We start from the raw sequence: 27,801 nt of genomic DNA, 5'->3' as shown, positions 1-27,801 counted from the left end.
GGAATAGTAGCCACAGCCTGGATTTCCACTGGAATCTGACAGGTGTCCAAAGTGAGTGGATGAGCTTGGACACCATTTGCAGGGAGCCAAGAAGAGAGATGCAGATTGAATCATGTGAACACACACAGCATTCTACTCTACCATGATTAAGTTTGCACCTGATTTTCTACAGCTGATTCTGTATTTGTAGGTGCTATTTGAATGCCAGCTTTTACACCAAATGCTGCTTAATCTTCACAGATCATGAGTAATATACAAACTCACACAGCTCTTATTATTAATTTTACTGACCAGATCCTATTTCATTATTTAAAGGAAGCCAGGAGGAAGAAGAAAGTTTGTAAACTCATATGTGCCCATACATATGCAGACAGACACACATCTTGTTCTAATCACAGGTGAAAAGATGAAGAAACATGAAGTGTTCCTGTTGCTGGGCATTAAAATGACTGAAATGCTCAATGTGAAATGGCTAATTTTCTGCCTTGAGTGGCTCCCACCACTTGCTCTGTGTCTTTGGCTCTGGTTTTTCTATTGAACATCAGAACTGGTTGAAGAAACCTGAAGCCCAAGAAGCTCCAGACTTTGTGAATGAAGATGTCTGTTCCATTAGGGCCAATCAGGTTATGTTTAGGCACCAACATGCCATCTGCAAAACTCTTGTGGAAATATTTGTCATGTGCAGTTTTAAAAGCGTGGTGAGCTAACATTGGTTTATCTGAAGTTAGGAACCATCAAGACATCCAGAGTTGAATTCAAGGTTCATTTTCAAAGCAACATAGCCATTCTTTTTACCCTCAGAGGGGAGCAAGGAATATTCTCTGGAGGAAACTATGAAGTAAATAGAATAACTATAAATGATAAAAACAAACTTTTGTAGTCAGGTAACTGGTACCATCATTTGACTACAGTTTTGTTAAAAAAAAAACAACAACAGTATATTAGTTCCTTGTGGCTAGGAAAAAATACCAACAACAGCAACTTTAAAGCATCTATTTTGGCTTATAGGCCAAGGAGGCAGTTCATTCACCATAATGGGGAAATATGGCAGCAAGAGTGTGAGGCTAACTCTTCACATCGTTTCCACAGTCAAAAAGCCAAGTGAGATGAATGCTGGTGTTCAGCTCTCCTTCTGCTTTTTATTCAGGCCAGGCCCTTAGCTCTTGGGGTGGTGCCACTCATTTTCAATGGATATTCTCACTTCAGTTAGCTTAATATAGAAACTCCTCATAGACCTGCCTAGAGGTGTGTGTTTCCATGGTGATTACAGATCAAGCTGACAATGAAGATTAACCATCACAAATTGGGGCTCAGAACTGTCTTTTATCTTCATTTCAAAAGTATTTAGATCTTCAAAGAAATATCTGGGTTAAAAACCAATGTTTTCACATCACTGTTCTGATGAGTTCTGTAAATATGAACAAAAAGCCCCCATGGGGAACAAAAGCAAATCAATCTGAGTACAAACATCAACAGCATGGAGGAATTGCTTTATGTAGTTCAAGTTGGGAAGCATTGATGAGAGCCATAGATTTGGATTGCATCAGAAATTCCCAGCGATGGATGGTCACATGTTCAAAGCGTCTCTCTGATGTCCTTGAGCACTTCATTTCTCAGACGTTCCTTTGTATCACTGTCACTCTATAATGCGGTCCAACTGAAGTTTTTCAGTGTCCCTCCCCCCAAGTAATCTCACTTTGACTACCAGCTAGAACAAGGACATATATTATAATTTAACTATCTAGGCAGGGAGAGATATCACAGCAGGTGTTCGTTCTCTTCTCAAAGCTCCCAGTGTAACGGAATCTGGCAACAACAGTGAAGCATTTTAGTCCATCAGAGGAAGGAATCAGGGACAGATTTCCTCCAAGTATTTGAGGATATTAGCTCCTAATTCAACTTCAATTCACAGGCCTTAAAAATTCATGCCCAACAAACTAGTGGGCATCATGACATTAAGGGACTAAGCACTCCAACAGGAAACCTAGGAAGCACATTAGTGGGAATAAGGTAATAATGATTTATAGTTGAAGTATGAGGAATTATAACGACAACCGAAAACCATAGAAAAGCTAAAGGTTGGCGATACTGAGCCAGGAGGATAATGGAGTATTTTTCAAAACTCCACTTCTCTGTAGGTCCCTGTGCAATAGAGGCTTGCTTTGCTACCCGAGGTTGTAGGAGTAAGAAGATGTCTTCCTAGAACATCCAGTTAGGATCCTCAGTGCTCTCGTCAAGTGTCTGCCTTGGGCTTATAGCCCCCAATGTGTGAGAATGTTGAAACTGATGTAGAGCTTTGTGAAGAACTCTATCACCAAGTTATAGTATGTCATCCCAGCCCAACAGCTCTGAGAACACAGGAGGCTCTGGTAAGGGCACCAGCATGAGTGTAGCTGGATTGTTTTGGACAAGGTCCATGGGATTGTCACACCAGTACAATGTACTGAAAAATCTCCTCAGCTCTTAGGGGAGGCTGACTCAAGTTAAGTGTGCCTTCCCCAGAGCAGTGTCTACAAGAATGAAGCAGAGAACAGGAGCAAATGAGAACACTCGGGGAATTAGTGGGAGGACAGTAGAGGGTGTCGAACTGGTGCCTTTGAGTCTTTGTCCACTGGGGCTTTTGTTAAAGTCGGCATGGAAACTATATTCTGCCTAAGATGACTTGAGCCTTGGGGTGACTTCTGCCTTCCCACTCAGTCCCTTCTCTTCCTGAGAAGTCTGTCTCCCACTTTTGTATGTGTGGGTATGCAGGTGTGGGGATGTGTCCCTGTCCCAGTGAATTCAATTAAGGGTGCCTGGATGAGCATGGGTGGGGACTGTTGACTTGAGAAGGGCAACACAGCAGTGTCTGCAGCACAAAGGAAAAGAAGCTCCCTCCCTAAGCAAGCATTAGCTGCTCCTAGCTCCTCAAGAAGGGGCAGAACCCTATGAGCCCATCTTTTCTTTATATGCAGCGCTCTGCTCCAAAGCCCCTAGAAGCAGCCACAGCTTCCCAGCTCTCTGGAGAAAGGCCGATTTCTTTGAGAGCCTTCCAGAAGGTGACCAGTTCAGTGCTCCCATCAGCCACTCTGCCTACGGGCCCTCTCCCGGTGTGTCACTTCTTTGTTGCTACCAAATTCTGCATGTTTTTCAGATTCTGTCTTCTCTGGAAAAGCTGTATGATTGTCATTTGTAGTGACCAGCCTTATGTGAACCTTAAACAGCTACACTCTGTGTTTTGACAATCTCATGCCGATGGGCTTGTTTCCTCTTTTGACCGCCATCAGAAGGCTTTCCCTCTGTTCCTATCCTCAAGCCTCTTCCCCTTCCCTCCACTCTACAACATGGAGTGTTTAGGGCATGTTGCTTGAATTGGTTATTGTCAGTGTTTTAGAAAAGGTGGGTCAGATAATATGATTGCTAGTTGTTTGCTTTCTTGCATTGCTCTTCTCACCTCCTACTCTTTTCCCTTCCCAACTCTTTCTCTGTGTATGTGGGTATGGGGAAGTGTTGCAGTCTTCCTCCATTTCTCTGTTTCTTCTTCTCCTTCTCCTTTTTCTCCTTCCTTCTCCTCCTCCTCCTCTTCCTCCTTCTCCTTCTTCTCCTTGTAGATGTAAAGGTCTTATTAAATAAGAAACACAGAGCCAAATGCAGACTTAAAAGCCCAAGAGGTCAGAACAGTAGCTAAGAGCTGAGACTAAAACCCTTTCTTACCCTTTGCTGCTGCTGCCATCCTTCCCTGAGAAAGAGACCTACTTCCTGTGTGTCTGTCTTTTTATTGACTTTCTGTTTTGCCTTCTTATTGGTTGTAAACCCAACCACATGACCTCCTTGCCTGTCTATACAGACCTCCAGGTCTTCTATGGTTGGGATTGAGATTAAAGGCGTGTGTCTTCATCCTGGCTGAATCCTTGAACACACAGAGATCTGCCTGTCATGTGACCGGGATTAAAGGTGTGCACCACCACCGCCCAGCTTCTGCTATGGCTTGCTATTAGCTCTGACCCCCAGGCAACTTTATTTATTAACATACAAATAAAATCACATTGCAGCACAAATAACATATCACCATAGCTCCTTCTTTCTTCTTCTCCTTCTCCTCCTCCTCCTTCTTTTTCTTCTTTGTCATCATCATCATTATTATTTGACAATTTCTCTCATTGAACCCATAGCTTACTGTTTAGCTAGACTAGCTTGCCAATCAGTTCCAGAGATCCTGACTCTGCCTCCACTGTGTTAGAATCCCTGGCCTTTTGTGTGGGTTCTGGAGATAGAACTCAGGTCCTCATGCTTGCACAGCAAGAACTCTTACAGAGCTATCTTATAAGCTCCCAGAACCTTCAGTTTATAAATAAACAAAATTCAAAATCTCTTTTGTCTGTATGGCCTGGAAAAGACTGCCAATATTTGCCTCCACCTTTTTTTCTGTTTCTTTTCTTTGAGAAACAGGGCACAGATTTCTGTGCCCTTCCTGTGTAGTTATTATACATCGAGCAAGCTGGATTACAAGAGGCTCAAGAATGGGACTGTCTTTATTGGGGTGACAAATAAAATATCACCACACTAGATATTGGAGATGCCAGGAACACTGGATGTTTGTTGTGGAAAGGTACAGGGATAGAATAGATTTGAATAAAGAGACAGGCTACATGTACCATTGACAATAGAGCTGGAGGGGTGGGAATATCCAACCTGGCCCTAAATGTCACACATTGAGCTTCAGGATTTAGTCTTTGCCATGCTGAGTTTTGGTCTTTCCTTGTTGTGCCATGATTTATTCCTTTTGGAATAGAAGTATTCACCCTTTGTGATTGTGTATCGGCAATATAAAGAGGCTCACAGCTTAAAGACTCCCTAAAATTCAGAAGAGACTTTGGACTTTTAGATGATTTTAGAACTATTAAGACTTTGGAGACTTTTATAGATGGGATAATTGTATTTCACATTATAAGATGGCCACAAGCTTCTGAGAACCAAGTGTGGTATGTTATGATATAGAAGTGATGTGCCTAGGTGTCAGTTTTATAAAGGGTGGGATTATGATGATTAATCTTCACTATAAATTTGACTATATTTGGTATTGTCTAGAAAACACAGCTTTGGGAATGTCTCTGGGGTTTAGCTGAGGCAGGGACATTTGGCCTACATGTGTGCAGTACCAATTCATGGGCTGGGTTGCTAGATTTCATAAAAGGGGAAATCTGAGAAGGTGAGATGTCTTCTTTGTCAGTGTTCTATTGCTGAGAAGAGCCATCATGACCAAGACAACTCTTATAAAGGAAAATATTTAACTGGGGGCTTGCTTACAGTTTTAGAGGTTAGTCCATTATCATGATGGCAGGGAGCATGGCAGCAGGCAGGTAGACATGGGTCTGAGAGCTATATCCTTATTTCCAAGCAGAAAGAGAACCTGGGACTGGCATGGGCTTTTGGAACCTCAAAGCCCACCCCCAGTGACACACTTCCTCCAAGAAGGCCACACCTTCTAATTCTTCTAATCCTTTCAAATAGTACCAATTCCTGGTAATTAAACATTCAAATATATGAGTTTATTGGCACCATTCTTAGTCAGACTATGATACCAGGTGAACATGCGCATTCTTCTTTTGCTTCTTTACCCATCCACATGTGAGCAGGCAGCTATGTGTGTAGGCTTCCATACCTTCCACCACTGTGCACTGCACTGTTTCTAAGTGTGAATCAAAGCAATCCTTCCTCCCCTCAGTTGCTTTCCTGTTAGACATTTCATCACAGCTTGAGGACAACTACTACATAGATTAACTTCTAGGATCTATGTAGAATTCTAGAATATAACAGCTCCCAAATCAATCACCAATCAATAAATGGCCTGGTGAACTGAATATTTTCAGAGAACATGAACTTTCCAACTCTGGGAGATGAAAATTTACTGTTGGGCACTGCTAGGTCTGATTAGCATGTCAGAGGAATATGGGCTCTGCAGACAGGAGCCGAGGGGGTAAACTGATTAAACTCTTCCTGTGATTGGTGAGTTTTCCTGTCATTTTAAGAGATTATATATGGGGTGGGTGGCAGACATCAATAAAAACTTGTACAATTTTAAAGTATCACAGTTAAATGTGAGCCAGCTTCCTGGAGAGAAGGAAATTCTCTAAGAAAGATGAAATATAAATGGCCAATAAATATTTGAAAAAGCATGCAACATCCTTTTATAAATATGAATATAAATTATAATATAAATTAAAATTACACTAGGGGCTGGGGACATAGATCACTTGAAGTGCTGGCCGAACCTACATGAGGCCCTGAGTTATATCACCAGCACTATATAAACTGAGCGTGGTGGTGTACCCTATAATGGCAGCACTGGAGACATAGAAACAGGAGGATTGGACATTCAAGGACATCCTTAGCTGCATAGTAATTTTGAGGATAGCCTGGCCTATGTGAAACTTGGTCTTAAAATACCGAAACACTTCCAAACCACTTACACTGAAAATCTGTTTCCCCTATTTAGTCATCAAGAAGGTAAATGACAGAGCTGGAGAGATGGCTCAGCAGTTAAGAATACTTGCTGCTCTTGCAGAGGACATGGATTCAGTTCCCAGTAGCCACATAGTGGTTTACCACCATCCTGAACTCCAGTTCCATAGGATCCAGTGACATATTCTGACCCCCACAGACACCAGCACACACATGATTTACATATGTTTATGCACGCAGACAAAACACACACACAAAACAATAATCTGAAAAAAATTTTAAAAGAAGATGAATAACAACAAGTATTGGTGAGAATATGGGAAAGGGGAACTCTTAAACATTGCTGGCAGAAATATAAAGCCTAGCAGCCACTCTGGAAACCAATAGGGAGGCTTATAGATGAAAAAGAATAAGAAAAGATCATGCCTTGTACCACACCTCGGGATTTAACTGAAGTCCTGCATGACGGCAGATCACAGACATAGTTGTACCTGTTGAGCCATTATTGTGTTGTTCTTAAGCCAATGTGAGGAACCAGCCTAAGGTTCATCAACAGATGGGTGGATGTGGTACACATGGAAGATTGGATTCTATTCAGTTATAAAGATGAATGAAGTGTCATACAGAAGACAAAGGATGGTGAATTTTCAACACTCTAATATTAAGCCTCTCCACTGATGCAGCAATCCAAATCACACCAAATCAGACCAGATTAGGAAGAAGCCTAGGTTAATGGGTAAAATGCTCCCAGATGATTTTCCAGCCCCTAGAGAGGAAATGGGCAAGAGAGAATGACAAACTACATGTCTTTTTTTTTTCCAGGGAGGAGGCAGTTTAAATACCTTGTAGAAGTAGTCTTGAGCATCTCTGGGAGAGCATAGCTGTGGTGATAGTTTGTGATGTAACAAAGGTTACCTGAATTTCAGAGTGCAGAGCTAAGTCACTAGTCAGCCATAGAGGCCAGACAGTGGTGGCACACACCTATAATCTCAGCACTAGGGAGGTGGAGACAGGAAGTGAGATGGCTGGGTGGAGAGAGGAATATAAGGCAGGAGGAGACAGGAGCTCAAGCCTTTTTGGCTGAGGTGTTGGTGAGGTAAGAGCTGGCTGTGGCTTGTTCCTTTGTCTCTCTAACCTTCCAGCATTTACCCATGGGTTTTTATTAAGATCAGTTAAGATTCATGCTTCACATAGCTGAGCCTTAGATGGGGAAACACAATGTCCCAGGGAGCTAAGTTCAGGAGTGAAGAGGTGGTCTGTTGGGACAGAAGCAGAGTGGGGTTGTAGAGAAGCAGATTGACTATGTACTGGAGGAGTGTGCTAGCACCAGTGTCAAAGGTGGAGGGATTCCCAGCCAATGCTTGGCCAAAGAAGTGGGGACTGTCCTGAAAACCTGGAGGGAGAACAGTCCATGTAAACTGTCTGGAGGATCGGGTGTCAGGGTCCTCCCAGGTGATGGCAAAGAGGAAGTATGAGTCAGGGTGTAAAGGGACAGTAAAAAAAAAGGCGTCTTTCAGGTCGAGAACAGTAAGGCAGGAGATGGCAAGAGAAATGTTAGACAGGAGGTTGTATGGGTTGTTAACCACTGGGTATGTTGGAATACCTGCCTCATTAATGAGGCAGAGGTCTTGAACTAAATGGTAAACCCTTGAGGGCTTATGCACAGGAAGAATGGGAATGTTACAGAGTGAATCTATAGGACTTGAAAGTCCCTGAGATAAAAGACAGGTGATAATAGGATTAAGACATCAGTGATGGGCCTGGAAGGGAATGAAGAAGGGTCCTTAAGGTGAATTAGAGCCGGCCGGCCGGTGGTGAGTAGCCAACACTGGAGTTGAGGTATCCCATACTTGGGGATCTACTGGGTAAGGAGGGTAGGGACGGGACAGTCTGGGGAAGGAACCTGTGAAGCTATTAAGGGGAGGAGAAGGTGGGACTCAGGAGAGGGTGTGGGGGCTAAGGTCAGTGTGGCCCCAAAGCGGCTGGGAATGTCATGACTGAGCAGAGGTGTGGGGAAAGCAGGTATGGCTAGGAAAGAGTGTGAGAAGAATCGCCCTGCAAGAATGCAGGGAAAGTGGCAGGGTCTTAAATGGGAAGGAAGTAGTCCCATCCACTCCCATGATAGAATTGGTGAGGGAACTGTAGGCCCCCAGTGAGATGTCAAAACAGAATAGGTAGCTCCTGTGTCCAGTGGAAAGTCAATGGACTTACCCGCTTCCTACAGCCTCACCCTAGGCTTGGAGAGGGCAATGGGAGTCACTAATCTAGGCTACGTGAGTCCTCTACCAGGCTGAGGAGTTCTAAGGCTGCAAGAGTCTCAGATGCCAGTGTTGGTAAGATTGGACCTCTGTGGCATGGCGTAGATGACGAGGGGCATTTCTAGTGTCTAGGCTGTCCTCAAGCAGGGCATGGCCTCTTTGGTGGCTGAGGGTCAGGGCAATACCATTACCAATGGCCCTCCTGGCTGCATTTGAAGCAGGCTTCTTGCAGAGTTGACTTGGGCTGAGCGCCAATGGGATGAAGCTTTGTGGTCCACTTCCCTTGTCTCCCCTGAGGGGGCCCCTGGTGGCCTCAGGGCAGCTGCTAAGACTTAGAGCATAGCCTACTGTTACAGCCATGTCTGTTGGGATGACTCAGCTGCCTCTTCTTGGGCATTAAGAATTTTAAAAGCCATTTTCACCAATTCCTGTATGGGGATTTGGGGGACCCTCCTCAGCCTTTAAAATTTCTTTCTAATATCCAGCACTGAGAAATGAAATGGGTGACCAGGACCGTGGCTCCCATTGGGGAGGCTGGATCAAGGTGAGTATACTGAACCATGGTCTCTTGTGATCGGTTTAGAAAAATGGTCGAGTTCTCATCAGTTAGCTGTGTGATCTCTCAGAATTTATCAAAATTGAAACTTGTCTGAGACCATTCCATACCTTGGAGGAGGCAATGAACCATGAGGTCTCTTCTCTGGCAGCCATTTTGACCTGGTTGATAGTCCCAGTAGGGCTCTGTAACTGACACCACCATGTCACCCACAGGGATTGTCCTCTAAGTGGGTCTGGTCTGCGTACTGTCTAGCTGCTGCCTGAACTCGACCTTGCTCCTTGGGAGTGAGAGTGGAGCCCTGGATGGCATCAATGTCATGACAGGTCAGATCATAGGCTTGGGATCAGGGATAGGAAGAGACCCAGGAGGATTCGGAGGTGTTAGGCTAGTGTGCAGAAGAGGACCAGAATGTAGGTTATGGCATTGGGGGTGGAGGGTAGGGGAATAGAGAGGGGAGGACAGGAAGGTAGGTAAGGAGGAATTGACCTTTATCTTGGAGGGGGAGATGGGGGAGGGGTGGATAGAGGGAGGAATGTGAGGAATGTTGTCCACTGAATGGAACTTGTGGCAGCATAGGAGGGCGATGAGTAGGCAGGGTTCAGGGAATGGGGGAGGGGGTCAGTGTCTCTGGCAGCATGGTCAGAGCAGAATTTTCAGGCTCCCAGTTCCCAGATAGGCGGGCATCTGGAGGTACCATGACCCTAGTCAACAAGACTGGTACTGTGGGATACTGGCTGCTGCAGGGACAGCAGAACACAGAATCCAAAAATTATAGAGGTAGGGCAGTTCTGTCCTCTTATCTCTACAGTGACAAAAATTTTCAAGATCACAGAGGATAGAAAATTTCAAGGTTCCCTCCAGTGGCCACCTTAACTGGTTATCAAGAGCTTATCATGGCCAGGCCTTAGTGCTCAAAGAAATCAGGCATTCAGGACAGATGATATCAGATAGCCTTAATTTAAATAGGTTTTGTAAAAGATACCTCAAAGGTATTTGGGGATCTGGCTTTGAATTTCACGTGCCTATTTCATAAGTCTATGCCAGGACCCAAAGCCTAACATAATGTGTCCCTTGTGGTAGGCTTTGGGTCCAAAAAAATGGGTGTGTGTGGGATACTCCCTTCAACAGAACATCTTCTGGAGAAGGAATCCCATGGAACGAAGGAAAATCTTTGTTCTAGTAATGGGTTAGGGGCCTTCGCATGGCTGTGTCTTTGTCAGGACACCCCCAGGTGTTAGTTATTTAGCGGCGCTCTTACCCTGCGAGAAAACATCCCGAACACGACAAGACCACAGAAGAGTTTTTATTAAAAGAGGATAGAGAATGTGACAGGCCTGTGTGAAGCACACATGTGAGTGAGGAGACAAGAAGAATCATGCAAGATGGCGCCAGCTTTATAAAGGTTGGGCCACACATGCGTACAGGAACTCGTGTGGCTACTCCATGCATGCGCATAGGTTACATGGCCACGCGTGCACTTTACGCAACCACATAAAGCCACGGAGTCCCAGTCCCATGAGATGTTTGACCCAGAAATGGCTATTTTGGACTGGAAATAACTAGGCTGTCCGCCAGGCAAGCCCAACCGTGTGGACATGTGATTTCCTATCACCAGGTCTCTAAGGCAATGACTTGGAAACAAGAATTTACCCAGGAAAAAGTGGATCTTAGTTTTATGGAGAACAGGTATGGGGGAGAAGTGTAAGGATTCTGCCCCCACTCCAGCTGCATGACTACACATGCGCAGTTCAGGAGCTAAACAAGGGGTCTTATGTCATCAGTGCATGCTGGTGATTAGGTGCACGCTTTGAGGTCACATAGTTCTGTAAGCCTGCCCGTGCATGTTCACAGAAACCTAGACACAGATGCCTCCAACTCCCTTCTCTCTGTTCTTTCCTGCCCCCACTATCTCTATCTCCCTCTCTCTCTGCTCTCTGCATGTGCTTCTTCCCCAGGCCTGGTTCTTTTGTCCCTCTCTCTTCCTAATAAAACTCTGATACTGGCTTTTGTCATGGCTTGTGCCTCATGACCTTTCTGCATGGTAACCAGCGCTGCTTATCATTTTTAACATTGGTTAACAAGAAGGGTATTTTCCCACCATGGCCCCAGGCCAGTGAGGGAAAATCAGCCCCTCAGTAGGACCTCCAGATGAAAAGTTTCTGTACCCCAATAAGCCTCTCTGCTGATGCAGCAATTCAAATCAGACCAAATCAAACAGAATTAGAAAAAAACCCAGGTTTGATGGTTAAAATGCTCCTGGATGATTCTCTCCCTGCCCCCCAGAGGAGATGAGGAAGAGAGACTGAAAAACCTCATGTCTGTTTAAATACCCTGTGGGAGTGGTCTTGAGCATCTCTGGGGGAGGAGCCGTGTTTAGTGGGCTTTCTGAGATGAGGCAGAGTTTGGGGAGAAAGAGATGGGGGAAGGAGATTGTGGTGGAGCTTTCACTGGAACAGAAGGGATGGATCATCATGTTAAGCAATATAAAACAGGTTCAAAATGACAAATGCTATACATGTTTTCTCTCATATGTGGAATCTAGATTTTGGTTATATGAGAAAAGGAACTATGAAAGGGGAAAAATCTAAAAGGAGAGAAGGGAGACAGTGAGAGAAAGACAGAATCATGTGATGTGAATGTCGAAGATGGGACCTTCGGGGAAAGAAGAGGACCAGCAAGGGGTCACAAAAGGGAGGGGGAATGGTGTGGAGAGAGGATGGGAGATGATGTTTGGGGAAGGAATAGGGGATGGTGTAGGAGATGATGTGTGGGAAAGGGGTGGGAGATGATGTATTGGGAGGAGATGAGGAATAGTGGAGAGGAGATGGGGGATAGTGTGTAAGGAAGGGATAGTGTGGGACCCAGGATGAAAGATGCCGTATGGGGAGGTGATGGGTCATCCTGTATATGGGGAAGGGATGGGGGTATTATGGAGGGAAGGAATGGAGAACTATGTTGGGCATGCATAAGAACCAAGTGCAATGGTAGATACGTATAAAAATGCCAATATCACAGTGAAGATCATTACTCTGTTTACTTACTAAACATCTTAGTTAGGATTTCTGCTGCTGCAATAAAACACCATGATAAAAAGCAATTTGGGGATGAAAGGGTTTATTTCATCTTATAACTCTTAGGTCACACTCCATCACTGAGGGAAGTCAGGATAGGAACTTGGAGTCAGAAGCAGAAGCCATGAAGGAATGCTGCATGCTGTCTTGCTCAGCTTGCTTTCTTGTGTACCTCAGGACCACCTGTCCATGGGTGTCACCGAGAACAGTGAACTGGAGCTTCTCACGTCAATCACTGATTGAGGAGTGTTGCCAACGCTTATGAATGCGTTTTCTTAATGGTTCCCTCTTCTCTGATAACTCTGCTTATGTTTAGAAAGTTGACAAAAAAACCCAATGAGGACATTAATGAATACTAGTAATAAAAACAAATACTTAAATAAATAGCAAAGGCTGTATAAATACACCTGTGCAGTGGACAACACTCAGGTCAGTGTGCTTGGTATATCTAGTACTTCATTTTCGTTTTCTTGGTGTTGGGAGCATTCAAAGTCCCTCAGCCTGCTGCCTTGAAGTACCCATTTATTCATCCTATTACCTTTCTGCAATATTGCTCCAACTGTCCATCATGAATGACAGCATAGTAGATAATTTTGAAATACACAGATTTTATGTATGGAACTGGGATACAGTTTGTCCTTACCTCTACAGAGGCGAAGAAAAGTGTTGGAAGAATGTGATAATGTATACTGTGGAGTCTGCACAGTATTTCTGGTGAAAGAAGTGTGTCACTAGACACACCTTATTTTTCACAATAGACCTTTCTTCACAGTACCTCCTTGCATTTTCTAAAAGGCTACATGCAGTTGGGGCCACTGCATTTCATTTATGGGTGATACTCTCTGAAGAGAAAAGGAAAACATCTAACTGAATATATTTCTTACTTTTAGTGTCAGCTCACTTAGCATGTCTATAGGTCAGAGAGTGAATTTAGATCAGAGAGAAATGTGTCCCTGTGTTTGTGCAGACTGTGGCTGGAAGTCACTTATCCTTAGGATATTCATCATCCTGACTTGTGAAAGTGTGTTGGGATATTGCAGTTGAGATAATAAAACTCATGTCCTGTGCAAGGAAAGGAGGCAGGCTGTGTAACTCCCATGACCATGGCTCCAGGCAACCTTTCTGAAATTACATTTGTGAAGACACACCTCAAGACACCTTCAGAGACAGCACTTAATGGATGGCTGGAGAGCAGATGGCAGCATTCAAGGGCAACTCTTTCTTTCTTTTTTTTATTTTTATTTTGTATTTTATTTATTTATTTATTTATTTATTTTTGAGCTGAGGATCGAACCCTGGGCCTTGCGCTTGCTATGCAAGCACTCTACCACTGAGCTAAATCCCCAACCCCAGGCAACACTTTCTTAACAGTAAGGTCTTGGGGGAGGAAGTTGCAGTGCCTTATTCAGCGGCTGTTCCTACAAGAAGGTCAGAAAAGTCTATGACTCTCCACAGTTGTGGTTGATGACAATGATTGGCCATGTCCAAGAGTCAGTAGTGGATATGAGTACTCATCATTTAAGAGCATGGTATGTCCATGTTTTCATTAAATGCATGATATCAAGGGAAGCTACACTGAAGTCTATTTCTTGAACATTTAAAGTCAAGATAATCCCATCATATTGATTAATGAAAATGTTTATAAATATTGCATTTGTGAACTGTTGAGATTATTTGCTGGAATTCCATTGAGAGTTACTTTGCTACGAAGTCTAATTAAACTCTGTTAGGTCAGCTTGTTATTTTTCTTTATTGATATCATGGCCCAGCAGCTAATGATAAAACCCCTCTGTAGTTTAAGACATTCTTTCTCTCATGCCCACTTGGCCATAGTAGTGACAGTTGACCACAGAGAACAGCACCCTATCTCCTACCCCTTTCCATCATGGTAGAATACAGGGCTGGACTCCATGGTCCTGTGCCCCCATATCTCTGATTTTCACATATGCTGAATGCAGCTGAGCACTATTCTCTGGACTTAGTCACTCTTGCTTACAATAATGCTCTCTGTCTCCAGAGGACCCTTCTGCAATCTTAATTTCCAATAGCCAAAACTGTTTCTGAGAGATGGCAAAATGACAATTAATTAAATTGAGTTTTGTTGTGCTGTGTTGGTCATCCCACTCTCTGTTCAGGGTAGTTTTCTGGGATTTTTAATCCTTTATTCTGTCTTTGTGTATGCTTCTTTTGGAATCTTCCACTGAATTCTTTTATCCCTCTGCTACTCTTCCTTCTTACCATGACAGATACTTTAAAAAGATTTATTTATTTTGTATGTGTTTGAGAGAAAGTGATTGTAAGTGAATGCATGTACAACATGTACATGCAGAGACCAAGAAAAGAATGTTGGATCCTCTGGAACTGTAGTTGCAGATGGTCCTGAGCCACCATGGGGGTGCTGGGAATTGAACCTCTGTCCTCTGCAAGAGAAGTAAATGCTTTTAACTGCTGAGCTATCTCTCCAACTCTGACACTCATATGCTTTTAATTTCACTTTGTGAGTACCAATTTTACTAGCACAGGCTAGGATATAAGATAATAAAATTTAACTCTGCACGTTAAAATTATCAAGCATACTGAATGTTTTCAGTTTGTGCTAAAGCTCATTCCAGTTAGAAGTGCTCATGTGAGTGCCCCTGGCTGTGTCTTGGGGATTTAAGCTCTTATGTATTGTCTTCCTCAATAGCATAGGCTCAGCATATGGTAACTTGGAGTGGGTTTCAGGTCAGGCCTGGAAATCATACACATGGCTTCCATCTGCAATCTATTAGCATGAACTGGGTCTAGGACCCCAATCTAATGACACAGGAGGCCTATAAAGCCTTCCTAGTCAGCTATCACTGTCTGTGTTAGTCAGAAGACTATAACAAGTATCCCAGCTAAGCAATGTTTGAAGAGACAGCTTCTATTCCATCATGGTATGGAGGTTCCAGTTCATGATGTGGTCCTGCTTTTCTTGAACCTGTGGTGTATCAGCTTGTGGAAAAACCATTTACTTCATGGTTGAAACATGGATGAGAGGAGGAAGAGACCAAAGTCTCACAATCCCTCTGGAGACATTCTCAAGGATAAGAAGACCTCCCATGGAGCCTCACTTAAAGTTTCTACTAAGTCTTTAATAGACGGACCTTTTTTGGGTATTTAAGATTGACATGACAGCAATATCCAAATGCCCAATTTCAACAAAGCCATTTACATCCTAGTTAACTTTCTGTTGCTGTGACAATATGCCATGGCTAAGGCAGCTTAAAAAAGAAAGCATTTAATGCAGAGTTTATAGTTCCCAAGGGTTAGAGTTCATGACTATTTTGGTGGGGAGCATGGCAGAGGGTAGGTAGACATGCCAGGGGAGCAGTAAGCTGAGCTGACATCTAGAGAGCTAACTTGGAATGACATCGGCTTTGAAACTCAAAGTGACATACCTTCTCCAGCAAGGGTACACCTCTGAATCCTTCCCCAATACTTTCACAAACTAAGGACCAAATATTCAGACACATGAACCTATGGGAGCACTTCTTATTTAAGCCACCACAAAGTATATGTATTCAGGAAAGAGAGTTTTATGACTGAGATAATTAAGAAATTGATGAGGTGAAAGACAGAGAAGAAAGAACAGTAATGGCAGTCTTAATACAGGTTAATGTGTACTGGATGTTTTCTTCACTGAAGGTGCTACACTAATGTGAATTACATACATTGGCTCTGAGAAGCCTCAAAATAACTATAAAAGTTATAGTTTTTCCATTTACAGATAGAACAGCTAAGACTTGGAGATGACCAGGGGAGATTGTTCAGATAAGTGACAGATGCTGGTTTCATAACTACAATCTAAAGCTTGTTCTTTTAGCCATCACTTGCATCCCTGAAATAAAATAATATCCCATTTCATTTATGTTAATCAGTGCCCCAACCTGTTACAGAGGTATTTACAACAATAGAGATGGAAAAATGAATTTGGAGATGTCCAGTTCCCTGTGCCCACTCCACAGTTCCAAATATAGCAAGGGTCCCTATCTAATGAATGAGCATTAGTGCTGGAGTTTTACAACATGACATCTGACATTGGAACATCCTCCATGTCCTTAGGCTTCTAGTGATGCCATCTCTAAGTCTTCTTCACCATAGGAAGAAGACCATTGCTTCTTCCAAACGGGATGCACCTGATACTTAACACTTAACAATGGAGTAAAAAATGCAATATTGAAAAGGAGTGATTGGTCACAGTTCAATTCTAGCTTGACTATTTTGATGACTGGTGCTGCTTTAAGGTAGTATTGTGCTGTGCCTTTCCCAGCCCGATGATTCATTTTTAATGCAAAAAGTTCTCAGATTGTACATTTCATCAAATTATACCGCAAGTCATCTCTTATTTTGCAGTATTTTATCTTTAGATACAACACAGCACAGGGCAAAGATTTCTTAAAAGGCAAGAACATGAAATACTGCCTGGCTTGAGAGCAATTTGCTTTGAAGGCCTGGCTGTATTCAAGTGGAGAAAAAAACAACCAGGACAAACCCCTAAAGCAACACATTCTGAAAGGCCATGCGACATTGGGCTATTCAAATCGCTTTAGTATGTGGTCTAAGAAACTGAATAACTTTAAATAACCAATTCAAAGACACAACCTCTAAACTGAATTCTTACTATTTTGTACATTTTTTTTTCTGTTGGCGACAATAAACTAAACTGATATCAATAAATTTACAGTTTACATTACAGGGTTTTTCTTTCTTTTTTTAACCCAAGGGCAGCATTGTTATAGTGGAGGACTGAACTTTCTATTGGCTTCTGATTCACTGTTGGGTGACCTTGTACAGCTTTAAGTCTGTAAAGTATGGGCCTGGGATGGTACTGGCACCTAGGGACTGTGAAATAAAGGAAGCAGTATTTGGAAGATATGTAGACCCATTCCTGAAACAATGGAAAAGATACATGCTGTTTTAAATATGACTTTACATCATTAATAAGCAGTATACCTTGCTATGTAATTAGCATTTATATTTCACATGGAAGATATTTTACTTTTGCGGTTAACCTGGTGTGATTAATGACTTGCCTCATCCCAGGAGGAAGGACTGTTTTGGATAACAGTTCCATCATGGAGGAGAAAGCATGGCAGTAGGGTGTGTCGGGTCACATTGTATCCATGATCAGAAAACAGAAGAAAGCACACTTGTATTCCCATCACTTTCTCCTTTTTATTTGGTCCAGCAGTTTGGGTGGTTCTTCATACCTCAATTAGCATAACCTAGAAACTCCCAGACATATCCAGAAATTATCTTCAAGGGACTCTAAATCCTGTCAAGCTGTCAATCAATAAAATACATCACTCTTAGTCAAATAGAAGCAGAAAAGCTGATTAGTGACTTATTACCTACCCAGTTATTGGGAATAAAAAGCACTGTTTATTCTTTCTTTTGACATGCAGAGATTCAGATAAAATGGACTAAATCATTATAAATTAATAATGATACATCATCCATCTTGTTTCCTTATGTAGCAAGCTTACATTCAAATGGAGAAACTGAGTGTGTAACTAGCATGTTAGAATGGACATGGACTATAAGAGGGTTGTGAAAATGTTCCTCATTAGGAAAAGATGGTGTGATTCATGTTAGATTCAGCACATAGGTTGGGTGGCCCTGGGAAAGGTTTGCCTACGATACTGTTCCTCCAGTTGTCTTGCAGATGTTATTTTTCTGAGCTCTTCTTGTAAGCATCAGTTTTCTCTGTCATAATTACCTCATGTCCTCCTATCTCAAAGTCAAGCAATTGCTCTCATTTCCATCCTGGGCTTCTGAGTCATTATTTCCATCTGTTGCTGAGAGAGACCCAGTGCCTGGTCTCTGTCTGCTGCCCTCCACATAGGGCCAGAGATCTATGATGTGCAGTACAGGCTGGGCAGAGGCAAGGTGGTATCACAATGACATTTATTGGAAAAGGCAGCATCAAATGGCTAAGGATGGCAGGAGAGGTGTGGAACCATCCTGTGGTAGAATGGGGAGGTGGTGGATGACAACAGCATGTGAAGTTAAGTAGAAACGGGAGAGAGCAGCTCTGATAGCCTGGAAGGAAAGCAAGGCTGCAGTATGTCTGTAGGCTGTGCTAAAGAAAGAGCTCAGGGAGAAGTGCAGAATAGTGTCACATACTTGTTCTATGGAGAAGCCTTAGGGAGAGATCCTTCTTACTTTTTTCTGGCCACACTCCATATGGTGGAAAGCAGGTGATGACAGGGTTAGGCAGGTCTCCCTGTCTCTACAGGAATGTAACACTCTTTGGAGGCTATAGAATTCAGAGCTCCCTAATGGAGACCCTCCAGAACTTAGGGTATATATCCTTTCATAACTATGTTCTGATCTCCAGTTTTAGCCTCCCAATCAATATAAACCAAATGCCAGCACCCTGCATCCAAACATTGCCCTTGAATTTTGTGGCATCATAGCTGGAATGGAAGAAGCAGAGGATCTCTGTAGACCCTGCTAGGACCTATGCTCTTAAACTCACCAACTTTAGGATGATAACGGAGCCCCATCAAGTGTTGTTTCATGGTACCATGTAATAAAACAACTTGGAATCAGTCCAAAGTTTTTTATTACCTGTAGATGGCCTGCTGTTGCTTATATATGCACAGGAGATATGGAAGAAATGTCTTTCTTAGATCAGAGAAAGTTGTCATATTCTTTCGGTTTCCTCAGCCATTGACACATACATTTCAATACAGGAATGGACTATTCTCATACCCATTGTCAAAGGCATCATCCAAGAATTTTAACAGATTGGGAATTCCAAGAGAGAATATAATTAACTTTCATGTATAGTATTATGAAAATAAAAAGCCAACAAATGAATAAATGTCTTTCATATATCACCATTTTAGCTATAACTCCCTAGGTTCACAATCTCTGAACACACATGTAATAGGTAGATGTTATATATAATACATGTGTAGTTATTTTAATTTTTTTTTAACTTAAGAATTAAAGCTTTGGATTTTGGCATGCTATGAGTCCATGGATGATGGACCTGGGAAGTGTCCTGGATCCAACAGGGAACTGATCACCAGGTGATTAGAGGTCACATAATCCAACACACAAGTGAAAAAACATGGCAGAGGGAGGTGTCACAAGGATGAGGACATGAAAAACAGGCCCGAGAACAAAATATGAGCCAACCTTGGACACAGTGGCTTAGAACATTTGTTTGCTACTGGCTAGACAGCAAGTGTTGTCTAAGTTATAGTCATGGAGCCTAACCTTCCCTTCAATAGTGTGCTGGATACCTATGACTAATATCAGCATAGTCAAGTGTCTGGGTGTCTCTCCTAGCAGCTCCTCATATTTAATGTGCTTATAAATGGCTTGTGTCCATTGAGGCTGCAAGAAACTTGGTGTTGGGGATTTGGAGATATTTTCCTTATATTCTGTTTTTCCCCTAGCTTTATTATTTTTTTAATGTGTGTGTATGTGTTGCTTACATGTATCATGCAGTGTCCATGGGGGGCCAGAAGAGGGCATCTGATCTCTCTGAAACTGGAGTTACAGTTGTAAGCTGCCATGTGGGTGCTGAGAATTGAATCTTGGACCTCTGGAAGAACAGCCAGTGCTCTTAACCCCCCTCTACCTGTCTCTGTCTCTCTCTGTCTGTCTGTCTCTCTCTGTCTCTCTCTCTTTCTCTCTCTCTCCACACACATACATACACACAAAACCTTAATTTTTAAAATTGTCATTTGTATGTTATTGTGTATTTTAAGACATTTTTAATTAAAATAAAATTACATCAAAGTCCTTCTTCTAACCCCTACCATATTTCCTACTTTTAAATTGGTGGCCTCTTTTCCTTTATTATGGTATATATGTATTCTCTCTCTCTCTCTCTCTCTCCCTCTCCCTCCCTATCTCTTTTATACACACACACACACACACACACACACACACACACAAATATAGACCTGCTGAGCCCATTTTTGTTATTTGCATATATAAACCATCTCATATTCTTACAATTGGTGACAGACATTGACCTTATGCTGTAATGAAGGCAGCAGAGGGCAGGTAGGAGAGGTTGGGTTGCTCCCATAGTGATGAGACTCAGTGTTAGCCAGGCAGGGAACACAGGACATGGGTCCCTGTATTACCAAAGACATGCTAAACTCTGTCCTGTGGTAACTGGCCCCTGACTTCACTCTCCTGACCCTTGCTCTGGTCTGCATGAGATCCCCTTAGTTTACTGTTCAGATGTGTGACTCCCATTGATTGTTAGTAGAAATAAGACTTCTTCTTTGGATTTATCTGGGGTTAAAGATTCTAAGATGCATGAATTCTCTGAAATTATTGACAAAAAAAAAGTAGTGTTAAATTGTTCTCTTGTCTCATGGGTTCCAAACCCAGGAAGGTTTGGCTGACAGTGGAGGCCTGATGACTCATCTCAAGTGGGACCCGTCTGAGTCTCCCAGTTCAGAGGGGACTTCTTCATTAACCGAATGCAAATAAAACAACTATGATTTCTCTAGAGAAGAGAAACTTACATTCATTTGAATGTTACCCACACCAGACCTTTAGAAAGACAAAAACTGAGTTGAGGGGGTTGGCTCCTGGTGGTGTCTGTAACATCTTTGATTTCCCTGCAGCATTTATTACAGTGGTTGCCCAGGTGAGGGCAAGCCATGCTGTGATTAGATCACAGACAAAGGAGGATAATGAATGCACTGAGCAGCCCTCATGAGATGAGTCCTTAGAACCCTTATTAATGTGGTTGAAGAGACTTTTCAGTTCTTTAATCAAACTTATTAATTTTTTCCAGGCTTCTGGTTAAGAAATATTGAACTTAAAGATAACTTATCCTTAAATGTTCTTATGAACTAAATGTTCTTGGCTGGTTCAGAGGTATCAGGTGCCACTGGCAATTACAGTGGCTTCTGTTGAGGAGCTCATCTCCGTGTTTGTTCCTTTTTACCTCTTTCTTCATGGTTGGCAATTTCTGATTGGAGAGTAATTAGTAGAAAAGTATATTCTGCTTCCAATTTCAATGACTCCAGCCAAACTGACTGGTATCTGCCCACGTCATAGTCATGTATGAGTGGAGGGGTGAAGATTCCCACATGGATATTCCAGATAAACTTCTGGGTGGTTCCTAGGAATGCCAACAATACTTCCTGGATGGATGAGATCCAATGAAGAGGCATATAGCCTTGGGGGACTGTTGGAAGCAATTTGAGACTATCAGAAACTATGGAGTCACTGTGTGAGGGACACACAGGCAGGCAGGGAAGAGACTTTGTGGATCTTGCTGCCTGTGTTGAGGGTCAGACCAGCTCTCACCCTAAGGCTTTCAGGCTTCCCTTGGACCCTCTCAATTGGGTCGATAAAATTTCATCATTGTTCAGTCAATTTGAGTAGGGTTCTCCACTATTCACAGTGGAAAATATCGTCCTGAGATATAAGTTTCCACCCTGTTGTTTTCAGGTGGAGATGTTTTGGGAGTTCATGACTCTTTTGGGGATACTACAGCCTCAGGATCCTCAAAGTTGCCCAAATCTACCAGGTGCTATATGGGAGCTTCATTCCCACAAGACTGCTGTGCAGAAGTCATGCCATGCTTAGGATTCAATGTCTTCTGACTTGGGGCTTCTAGAACACTTTACACTGAACATTTTATTTGGAACAAAGAAGACAAACAAGACAAATAGAATCAGGGGGTTGGGAGTATTAGACACCTCCCTGGAGACACATATTGCTTTTCTTATCTTCTCAGCTGACTTTATACTTCATCAAGCCATGCCCATTAAGAAAACCTGAACCATCTCTTCATCTTTTTTCAGACAGATTAGCTTCCTTCTGAGTGTCTCACATGACGATATTGAAGGTGCCTAGTATCCCCAAAGACCTGGCCTGAGTTGCATCAGCAAGCAACAGTGTTCTCATTATCACAAATTTTGGGGAGTTGGATATGAATTTTTATCACTCTGAGCAAGTGTTCTGTCTTCCAATTATAGATCTTTATCACCATTCCTTGGATGCTTAAGCATAACTTACATCTTCCAATGATTTGACCAGAACTCACTTCATCTCGCCTGCAGACTCAAATCTGTCTCACTCCTCCTCCTCTCTAAGCTGTCCTCACTGCCTTCTATGACTCTGAACCAGGAAGTTTTTTCCCTTTGCTATACATAAACAGACATAGCAATGTGGTAGAGCTAGTGACATGGAGGGTCCAAGAATAGCCAATGGAGAGAATAGACTTGTCCTTTATACAGTCAGGAATGAGCTGCTGGGAAGTGGCCAGGCTAGTCTACTGACTTCACTGCTCTAAGTGGGAACTTATTCTGCCTCTCCAGGCTTCTTCAACTGGTTTATAGAAAAGATATGATAAATCTCTTTCTTCAGGGGATGTTGCAAAAGCAGTGAGGCAGCTGTGTCCTGTGTAAGGGTCTGGAATACAGCAAGGTCTCAGAAAGTGTAACTCATATGATAATTGACCAAAGATTGGAACCCACATTGTCTAGCTGCAAGTTGTATATTTTGTAGTGTAGGTTGCTGTTTGGAAGTTTAGGACTGGGCTGATGAAATGAATTGGCAGATAAAAACACCAGCGTGACAACCTGAATTTGATCCCTGGAACCACTGTGGAAGGAAAGATCTAACACCACCTGAATGTTGTCCTCTGACTTCCAAACACATGCTGTGGAACATGTGTTTCCATGCCCCCCTCCCCTGTGAATAAATGAACATAAAAAAGTTTAAGCAAATGTAGGACAGCCAGCCAGGGCAAGTTTGCAGTCAGCAGATGAGATCAGTCTGTGTCAGGCAGTTAGAGGGCCTGTATGCTAAGGATGGATCCAGGAAAAACAACTCTAGAGCTGAGTCCTGGAAACACTATTATCTAGATGGAGCATGGTGGGGAAGGAGACTCAATACCACCAGAGGGGGCGCTGTTGAGTACAGTTACTCCAGGATGCTTTTCTTCCCCTTTCCTGGGCTCCCACACAGGACTCAGCTGGATGCCATCAATGGGGTGGTCTTACCTCATCCTTAAGGCCAACTGAAGGAGGGATTTACTGAAGTGCTGGGCTCTGGATTGAAGCCTTCCCTGAGTACAGCGTCCTTTGAAGTTTACTATGAATGGAAATGCTTTTCTTTCACTTAGGCCATCACCTGCTTTTTCCTGCAGCAGTAATGCAGACCAAATGTCAAGGGAGGATGTAAGGCCTCAGAGGCATGTCTGGAAGCAAGTGTGGGGGGCTCAGCATCCTGCTGAGGCTTAGAGTGCTGTCTCATTACACTGTAGGAAGAGATGAGTCTTCACTATCCTGCCTTTGCTCTAGAATCACAGTTTCCTTAACTTTTAGAAATGCACAGGGCTAGAGAAACAGGTGACCGCTGCCGTCACTTCTTCCTGTGAACCCATGTACCTTGGACACTGGCCCCTTTAACCCCTCAAACGTTCTGGAGAGCCGGCCCACCCAAATGTGCCTGTGCATTGGCAGTGTTCTGGGGAAGACCATACCCTTGACTGTCCTGAGGGATGCTGCTGTAGTAACCTGGTGGGGTCTTGGCAGGAGGTGCGTGGATATGGGACTGAACACATTTCTAATCACTTCAGTAAGTAGGAGAGGTTGGAGAATTATCAGTAACCTTCATTAATGAGATCATTTCTAAATTCCAAATGGCTAAGAGGTCACTATTTATTTATTTATTTATTTATTTATTTATTTATTTATTTATTTATTATTTATTTATTTTAATCAGAGTCCAGGGTATAAATAGCCACTCTGGCTTTAGTTTTACTTACCAAGAGTAATTTAATTGTTCATTTGAGAAATTGTCATTCCTCCTGTGCATGCTTCATAGCTTCACCATTTAGCATTTGCAAGGTCCCCTGCTGACCTCCTCCCTGGGCTCCAGCCCCTGATGCTGTGATGCTGTGATGCTATGATGCTGTGATGTGGGAAAACTCAGTCTGACAAGCATTAAGTGGCAGCTTGGTGTTAGGCATCTCAGGTCCCCAGAGCTCTCCAGGGTCCTGATCCTGAGAGCAAGCCGCCAAAGGCAATGTTTCCTCTTGTTTTCAAGCAAGGAGGCAGAAAGGCTCTAATCAGAAGCAGCACGCACATGTTGAGTGGCTAATTCAGATTTGTCTTGGTGATTTCATAAGAAGCCACAGGAAGCATTTTCTGGGCTCTGCTGCTGGAATTTGTAGTGTGCTGGCCAAAGGAAGGGAAGCATGGAGGCAGAGATTGGGTATTTGAGAAAAGAGGATTGTTGTAAGCAAGCCAGGGTTGGCACTTCAAGATAAATGCATACATTGTGCAGGATAAGGCCTTTGGAAGAGTGTGTTCATGCTTGCCTCATGGATTTGAAAATTGTACATTGTGGCTCAAGATTTCCTGTGTGAATTTCAAGTCAGAATCCGTAAGTCCCCCAGGGTAGAGTCAGCCTGACCTCTGATTCTTCAGAACCCAGCACAATTCTTAATTTGTGGGAGGTAATCAGTAATTTTTTTTTAAAGATCTTACTACGTAGCTCAAACTGGCCTGAACTTTTGACCCTTAAACCTCTGCCACCCAAGGGCAGGGAATCACAAGAGTGTACCAGTATATCCTATAGGCAGCCAGTAATGAAAAAAAATGTGCCCCATCTCCTCAGACAAGCTCTGTGCTCATTAAACACCAGCTTCTCATTCTCTCTCTGGGCCCCTGGCAATCCACTGTTCTTCTTCCTGTCTTTATGGGTTTTTCCACTCCCACTCCTCTTGGGACTCTTCTGGGGCTGACTTCATTTAGCTGAATAGGTTCAAAGACCGCCCATGCAGTGGCACCTGTCAGAACCTTCTTTATTTTGGAGGCTGGACACTATTGCTCTGTATGCACAGACCACATTTTGCTTGATAAGTCCTCTCTTGATTGGGCATTTTGGCTGCTTCCACTCCTTGGCTCTTGTGGATTGCACTGCTGGGAACATGGGTGTGCATATATCTGAACCATAGGGAATATGATTTGACTGAGATTTGGAGCAGGAGTGATACAGAGCCTAAGACGCTTAATCTGGGGCTGGAGGTAGTGTTTCATCTGACTCTTGATACCTGTGCAGAGCTAGATGCTAAAACTCCTTATACCTTCTTATGTCCCACGTCCCACCTGGTCCCTACCTTGTCTGGAGTTATGTAATACTGCCTTACATATTTTTCTGTCTGAATTCTGCAATCCTGCCAAGCCCACACTAGCTCATGCCTTCCTAACAGTGGATGATTCTATACAACAACATACTCTGGGCACCTGGTTGTGTTCTGCTGACCTGCCATGCCAGCCTAGTACAGGACTCTGGCATCCCGCTGACCCTGTGGGTGGGTCTACCTGTGTGAGCGTATAATTCTAATGAATGGCTTTCTGCATGGCCTCAGTTAGCAGTCTGGAGAAGGAGCCAGGCAGACAGAGCTTGGAAAGCAGAGGCTGAGGGGTCTAGTGCTGAGAGCAATAGATAGGAAAAAAAGCCAGCACTTCTGAAAGTTTGTGTAGCTGAGTGGCTCAGAGAGGTCTTGATAGATGGGCTCAGAAACATGGCTGCTGTGATTCACTGTATGTTTTAATGTGGAGAGGTGGCTTATGAATGACAGATCCAACTGCCAGTGGGGCCGACTGTACAAGGTATGTGTCAGGAATGTAATTCATAGTTTAGTTTCTGGACCCCGTTTAGTTTTCCTCCATTAGTAGCCTCCTGCTCTTCTGCCTCTTCCAAGAAAGTCTACCCCCTCTTTAATGATACCCTTCCCTCCTTTCATTGTTTTGCCCTTAATTGCTTTATTCTACCCAGAAGTCAAGGACATCTATTTCTAGTCCTGATATTTGTGGTAGCTGGCATCCTGACACCTGTAATCCACCTTGTATCACACTTGAGGTGAGTTAGGTCATGGCTAGAGTGTATTAACTTACTATATGTTTCATTCACTCCCTATTTCAGGCACCAAGGACAGTGTCTCACATATCTCAGAGACCTGAAAGTCATCCAGTCATCTATCTATCTATCTATCTATCTATCTATCTATCTATCTATCTATCTATCTAATCTACTCTATCTTTCTATTAATCTATCTATTATCTATCATCTATATATTTAACATCTATCTAAAAATCTGCCAATTATTTAACTATTATCTGTTTATCACTATCATCATCATCATTGTCATCATCTTTATACCTTTGTGAGTTTTAAAATGTCTGTGTGATCCTTGAGTGGAATGCAACATCAGAAACAAAGAAAATTCTCCATTTTCTTTCAAGTTGTAACTGGTACCTTATATTCCAAGCTTCCTCCTGATCATAAAACTCCTTAGAACCAGGAAATCCATGGACAATATTAGACCAAGAACAGAGAACTCTAGCAGCTAAGTGACTTGGACCAGCAGTTGCTCTTCCCAGGAGATCAGAAGATAAAGAGGATAAAATATAGAAAAGATAAGAAACTCTGGGGTCAGGAGGTCTTACACAAGCTACATCTTATGCCAAGAAAGCTTATTAAGAAGTACAGCATCATATATACTATATTCAGGGGAGAATTTGGACAGAGTCAGCAGAATCTATCATTCAATGGGATGAAGTCAGCAGGAGGCCAATCAAGAATGTTGCACAAAGGAAACAAAGGGTATCTCAATAGCATTAAGACTGAGCACACAGTGGCTTTAGAGCTGATAACTCCAGTCTCTTCAAGGGGAAAGCTAAGTTCCTAGGAACTAAAACTTGAACTGCTTAGAGGCTCTAGCCCCAGCCCCAAACTAACTTTGCCAAGTCCACTTCTGGGCAAGGATACAGAACTAACATTCTCTTTGTCTTTTTTCAGGGTCCCTGAGGTGTTGGGTTGGACCAGCTCTCAACAGCTAAATGCAGATACAAAATGTTGTGTGTGACGCACAGCCCAAGTGCAGAAAGCAGGAATGTTTGTGGGCTCTGCACTTAAGACAGAAGACCTCCGAGATACAGAAGGTAGGGCTGTGTATCAGCAGCAGAGTCCACCAGTAAATATTTCCAATTCAATAGGACCTAGTGTTTGCTCAAGCAGGAGGGTCTCTGAGAATGAAGGTGTACTAAAACTCCCTGGCGATCCTCGTTCTCAGGGGCTCTCAGTCACACAAGTGCTGTTACCTAGGCAGAGCTCTCCCATCACCCTCCTCCTCCACCATCTCTCCTTTCTGTCTTTCTCTCTCTCTCTCTTCCTCCCCTACATCTATGTTCCCCCTGACCTTACAATGGAAAGAACATAGATAATCCCTTTGTTCCAATTTCATCCTCACCTCATGTTTCAGGGAAGGATGCAGCTTCTGAGTGGCTAATGTGTGCATTTCTTTAGGAGGGGTCACACATTGGCTCCTTGTGTCTTCAAACCAAAGCCTTGAGCAGCTGTTATTTCCACAGTAGGGTTGTTGAAGGGTTAATGACTTGTCCTAGTACCTCAAGCAACAGGCAGCTGAACTGAGAGTCAGCTG

At 43.1% G+C, this 27,801-nt stretch overlaps 1 long non-coding RNA gene across 1 annotated transcript in view; it reads left to right on the top strand.

Moving 5' to 3' along the window:
- LOC118597702 overlaps positions 1 to 27,801 on the top strand; it is a 50,255-nt gene that overhangs the window by 9,821 nt on the left and 12,633 nt on the right. The window contains exon 2 of the long non-coding RNA XR_004946887.1: positions 27,159 to 27,301. This is a non-coding gene — a long non-coding RNA (uncharacterized LOC118597702). The remainder of the gene's footprint in view (positions 1 to 27,158; positions 27,302 to 27,801) is intronic.

The sequence above is a fragment of the Onychomys torridus genome, chromosome 17 (genome assembly GCF_903995425.1).
Source record: "Onychomys torridus chromosome 17, mOncTor1.1, whole genome shotgun sequence".
Classification (NCBI taxonomy): Eukaryota; Metazoa; Chordata; class Mammalia; order Rodentia; family Cricetidae; genus Onychomys; species Onychomys torridus.
The sequence above is the reverse complement of the archived record's forward strand: the minus strand, read 5'-3'. Positions and strand labels throughout refer to the sequence as shown.